The sequence below is a fragment of the Rhagoletis pomonella genome, unplaced genomic scaffold (genome assembly GCF_013731165.1).
Source record: "Rhagoletis pomonella isolate Grant_MI unplaced genomic scaffold, Rhpom_1.0 Rhpom_scaffold_00002, whole genome shotgun sequence".
Classification (NCBI taxonomy): domain Eukaryota; kingdom Metazoa; phylum Arthropoda; class Insecta; order Diptera; family Tephritidae; genus Rhagoletis; species Rhagoletis pomonella.
Genome location: NW_023458556.1, coordinates 22,928,875 through 22,935,266, shown reverse-complemented (window position 1 = coordinate 22,935,266; position 6,392 = coordinate 22,928,875).

Genomic DNA, 6,392 nt, shown 5'->3' with positions numbered 1-6,392 from the left:
ATGGCATTTTCTTGAAAATTTCAGGCTTTAATATATGTTGAAACCAAACATTTGTGTAAATAGAATTATTAAACAAGCCATGTACAGTTGGGTTTTTATATTTTTAATAAATATTTAGAACGCGTATTTAATTTATTACTGATATATTTAAAAGAAAATAACCCGTTTTGTTTTTATATTTGAGGTTATTTGCCGTTTTAATTCTATTTCCAGAAGGACGCTTTAGAAATTAAATTGAGTCAATTAATGTTTTATATGAGCTACCGCTTTTTGGCGTTCACACACAGTCAGCTGTTCGATTATGTACGGTGATGGAAAAGTTGGTACAATCGATAGGAATCAAAAATTTTGTGCGTCCAAGTATGATAGACATTTTATTTTATTATATATGGGCAAATCTAAAAAACAGGTAACCTTGGTGTTATTTAGCTTTATTTTCACTGTTGGAAACTATATCAAGCTGGTTGCTTTTGGATATAATTCATTGACGTATACTTGAAGCCTCAAAAAAAAATTGGATCAATTTGCTGCATAACTTTTGAATTATAGGTGTTTAAATAAAAAAAATAATGAATACAAGTAAATTTTTTTTGTAATTTTTAAGAGGTGAAAAATTAATTATGTCATAACTTTTGAAGCACACCATATACTGATTTGAAATTTTATGTGCAATTAGTACTTATGTGTACACTTCATATCTAGTAGGTCAGAAAAGTGTGCATTAAAAAATAACGAAATGGCAAGTAACTCAAAGTCTTTAATTCCACATTTCACAATTTTCAAAATTTTCGGTTTATCGCGTATAGTTTATGAAGCATTTAAGTTTAAGAACTTTTTAAGTATGTATTGTATACTACAAACAATTACGAATAATTTGGTACCTGAGTAAGAGCTGTGCTTTCAGAATAAACCAACTTTTAAAGATAAAATATTCTGCGATCTTGAGCGTAATTTTTATTCCAAAAACACTTTAATTAAAGCCACATTTGGAAAACACGTCGAAACGATCTAACTCTTTCTATAACTGTTAGTCCTTATAAAACTACATATACCTGTAAAATGCTTCAAAAAATGTATCTCTAGAAGTGTGTAAAAACCCTGATTTACTACTCTTAATGATGCTACTTCTTTTAGTCAGAATATTTCGAGAGTGGTATCAAAGCAACTTTTTTTCGACAAATGTTGTGATAGTTGCTCTTACTTAATTGGAGCCTTCTGAATTCAATGGCGTCCTAAGTTTTACCCTATTGGCTTCACTTTTCGAGATAGCGGTACTTGAAACTTTCCTTAAATTTTAACTATTTTATAAGAAAAGGCCCTGGGTTTTGAAGATATTTTACTAAAATTTTGCACATGACCGTTTTTTAATATTACCTTAACTATTCCATAAAATCATCGAAATCGGTTCACTAAAACATATAGCTCCCATACAACTGATTGATCAGAGACGTTGTTTTGCGTTATAACTCCTTCAATTAAACAGGTTAAAATTTAGTATAGGTTCAATTTAACATATAGCACGCATACAATTTATTATTCAGATACGAAGATAGAGTTATTGCGCAAAAACACATATCTGAGTAATCAGTTGTATTGGAGCTATATGTTAATGTTAACCTATTTCGATAATTTTAAGGAATAATTAAGGGAATATTAAAAAAGTGTTATGTGCAAAATTTTAGTAAAATAACTTCAAAACTGAGGGAGTTATTTATAAAATAGTAAAAATTTAATCAAATTTTGAAGTACCGTTATCTCGAAAACCGGAGCCAATCTGGTAAAACAAGGCATGCCATTGAATTTAGAACATCCCAATTAAGTGAGTTCAACTTTCAAAATCTTTCCTCAAAGTTTACAACTTAAACAGCGTAATTTCAACCCAGCTTATTCTTTTGTTTTCTATTTCATGCTTATTCCTCGTCTGACTTGAAGCACTTGATGAAAATGAATTACACTTATATTAATCGATTTATTACGAGATTACGAATAAAATGATATATAAAACATAGGTGTGCTCACAAATTTAAAAATTAAAATTTTTCTTTTTTAAGTGTACCTGTTTTTTAGATTTGCCCATATACTATGAGGTTTATAAATGAACTATATTTTTATAAATCATGTTCATATGTTTTTGAGAAAAATACACCGTAGTAATTTTAAAATTTTAAAATTACATTTGTCGACTGAAAAATAAGATATTCGAGCTAACTCGACGGCACACTGTGTTCTTTTTTAACACTTCATGCCAATTAATCGTAGCGCTTTCGATGCAAGCAATATTATGATATGAAAAAAAGGCTTTAAAAGCTAATGTAATTGCCTTTCAGGGAAAAATATTGCCATTGAGCCAAAGTCACTCCTTGACCTTTAAAAAAAATTGTCAAAATAGTGTTCTTCGAAAAAAAACGTGCAAATCCACGCGATTTATTCCAAAACAAAAAATGTATGTATTTTTTATTCAGTCAGAGCATAAACGTATTGGCACCCACGTCATTGTTGACAGTTACGAGTTTGAAAAAGTAGGCGACTTAATTTATTTGGTAGCCAGCATTAACACTAATAATGTGGTCAGCCTTCTTAAAATCCAACAGAGAATCACTCCTGCCAACAAGTTCTACTTTGGACTGAGTAGGCAATTGGGAAATAAAGTCTTCTCTCGTCGTACGAAAACCACCCTCTATAAGTCACTCATCATTGCCCGCTCTGGTGTATGGCACGGAGGCATGGATAATGAAAACATCTGATGAAGCGGCTCTTGGAGATTTCGAAAGAAATATTCTGTGCAGGGCTGCCAACTTGGCTTAAACCGTGCCATTTTTGGCCCTATTTTACTTCAAATGGCACTAAATTTTTCAATTTGGCACAAAGTGCCAAAATGGCGCTTTTGAAAAATAGCTAAGGATAGTTGGCAGCCCTGATTCTGTGAAAGATGTAGACCAATTATGAGCTTTACAACGGCATGGATAGAGTGCAGAGAATTTAAATCCAGAGGCTACGCTGCACAGTGGTCAATAAATGGAATTTAATGTTCATAATTCCCTGGAGCTTTCATTTGATTAATTTTTTTTTTTTAATGAAAGCTTATAAAATTTGCAAGAGACTAGTTGGGCCCAATTTTTGATTTTTTATTTGTTTCTGCAAATTTTTTTAGTGCAAAGTGCAGAAAATGTGGCACTCTTGAAGAAGGTCGATCTCCTGTTCCAGTTAATAAAAGTTACATAATAAAAACTAGTTGAAAACTATTGTGGGTTCTCCCAAAACGAAAAAAATATAAAAACAATAATGTTATAAAAAAATTTCCGCCAAAAGTATTTTTTTTTTGTTTTTGGTTTTTATAAAAATTTTTTTTTTTTTTTTATTATAACAAAGTGCAAGTTGCAAGTGGCTAAGAGTTCGCGTTGATTTGTAATAATTTTTTTCGTTAACATTTCGTGCACATCTGCATAGTAAATGGGAATAAAAGCGTTTGTTGTATTATTTGGTTAAGTTAATCAAATTTGCTGCGAAATGAAAGCTCCTGCGCGCTGGCTAGGTCGTTGAAATGGAGAGAAATACTCCAGCTCTGAAAGTATTTTACGCAGGTCGCGATACTAGTAACATAGGAAGAGGTTGGAAAGAGCGGATGGAGAAGGACCTGGCTTCACTTGGCAATAAAGAAGAAGAAGTATTTCATGAATGAATTTATAGCTTAGCAACCAATTTGTAGAAAAGTACATCAGTCAAGGTTTTTGACGGGCAGCTTTTAGCCACTGAACACATGCCATCAAATGCCTTAAATACTATGTGTATGTGTACATATGTATCTATGTATAGTATGTAAGAATGTTACTTACATTTTGTATAACTCATTTTTTTATTTTAGCTTATCAGGCTTTTGGTGAGCTTTAAAAAGCAATCAAGCAAAATCAATGGAACATGGTCATTCGATTGTTTTCTTTTCGCTAACTTGAAGAACCTTCTCAAAGTCAGACAATGACATTTGTTGCATGCTGTCAACATTAAAGCGACATTGATAGAATGTTGATGCTAATTGACAGTAACAAAAAAGCGTAATAAAAAGCTGCATACATACATAAGTATTTTTCATGGAAAATCCAGTACTTATGCGATTTTATATTCTAGTAAACATATTGTTTGTTGGCAGATTTCCAAAGTTTAGTGTCACAAGATAGGTTTCAAGTTCACCTGAGCATTTTAGACTAGCAATTGCGGAAAAAAATAAAAAGAGAGTAAAGTACGTTTAACCAGTGATCGCTGGCGTGGGCTGTACCACACTCTCCACTACTTATAATTTTGGTTATATATGTATGTATGTACGTACATATGTTTTCCTACTTGTGTCTGAGTCTCACCCAATCTAATAACTGAGTGTATTGACCCACTTTATCAGCCAGTATATGTTGGCAGTTTCCCCTCATTCGGTTTAGAAAAAAAATTGCTTTAAAATTGGGTTGAGGCACATAGTATGACACCTCGCGAGTAGCCGCATATTTAAAAAAAATCTTACCAACATTTTGAAGTTTCGGTGACTACATATACCTTATGCATAAGTAGCTTTTTAAATTCTTAAGCAAAAAATTTAGTTTTAAATATTTGTCATACTTAATTGATTTAAAATAAATTTACATTTTTATTTTAAGTGTCCTTTATTTTGTTTGTTGAAAATTGTATCGCACTAAAATCCGTAGGGACAATATTTAAAAATGTTTCATTCTACTTTTGAAAATACGCATTTTTGCCTATATTTTTTCATTTCGTTTGTTCTCTTCAGTCGAAAATAAAATATATTACACAGTGCGACAATTAATTTTACACACAAAAAAATTAATATATTCGCGAAACTATGGGTAAATTATAATAAAACTGCGTACTTTTTCTCTCTGACGTCAGGATTTTTTTAAAAGGAGTTTGAAATTTAAAAAATATGATTATTTCAAAAAATTATTTAAAAAATTCAGTGCAATGTAGCATAACAATAAAATAAATAAATAAAAAAAAATCTGTATAATTATAACAGAATACATTTTTTGGTGCATAAGGACGAATGGGTGTGGCAAATGTCCTTTAAAAATTTGTTCCTTAAATATCCTTGAAAATTTGCAATATTTATTTTTGAAAAAATTATTGTTTGAGGACTAATAAGCGCTGGACCTCATCAACGAATTTCGTCCTGCAAACTTTATTAACTTAAAAAGATAAAATTTATTAAAAGCGCATTCTCAATACCTATTCGTCCGTGCAAACCAAACAAAAATATTGTTTCTAAATTCTACAGAATTTTCTCTCTCATTTGGTATCTATATTTTTATTCTACATTGTCTTGATTTTTTTTTATAATTTTTTTTTAAATAATTACTTGAATTAATCATATCTTTAAAATTTCAAAGTCCGTTGAAAAAAAATCCTGACGTCAGCGTGAAAAACTAAAAATGTACTTTTACTATTTTTGGCCCATAGTTTCGTGAGTAGTTATAGATCAATACACAATCAATTTATCGTATTTCTTTGCTTGAATGATTTGCCGGCAAAGTACTAGTTTGAAAGTAAGAAATGAGATAAACTTAACGAAGCCCACTTGATATAAATAAAAAGTCAGAAGAAAATCGGTGATATGTGGTCCCAAAAAGTTTATTATGCTGTTTTCAAATCATCACAAATCCATATTTATCAATCAGTATTATATAAAATGAACACAAGACACCTTAGCGTGTTTTTGATAATTATCTACAATAACACTTAGACTTTTCCTTTGATCAAAAACTTGTTTTGTTATTTATGGGGCTCTAAATAATTGATAATATTCATTTTCGTATAAAAAATTACACATTAGTCGTGTAATTCCACATAAATTTAAATATAATTGATTCAAATTGGCTTGTTGTGGGAGAGTTTTAAAATATTTATTTATTTTGTATGAACTAATATGACGAAGGGAGTGTTTCGTATATATTTTAAATTCAAAGCAATTACTTCCTTCCTTTTTTATTTATTCGAAAGATTTATACATATGTACATACATATGTATAAACATATGTGTGTATGTATTGTTAAATACTTATTTAAGGAGAATCATTTCTTTCTAGATTGTGAAATTCTGCCTACACACATATAGTATAGTCATGTGAAAAATAATAGGAACACGACATTTTAACCAGCTTTGAGACTATTTTTCTTTTGTTTATTTAATGTTTATTGTTTTTTATAAAAAAATACGGCTTATTATCTAGCAAAAACCGTGTAAGTCCAAATTTCAAACTATGTAGATAAATTAGAAAAATTCATCAAAATTTTACAAAAACAACCAACTTTTTATTAAGAATTTTTTAGAAAAATTCCGAGTAAACAGTTTTATAGCCCATTAGATTTTAGCTTATACAGTGCGAATTTCAAGT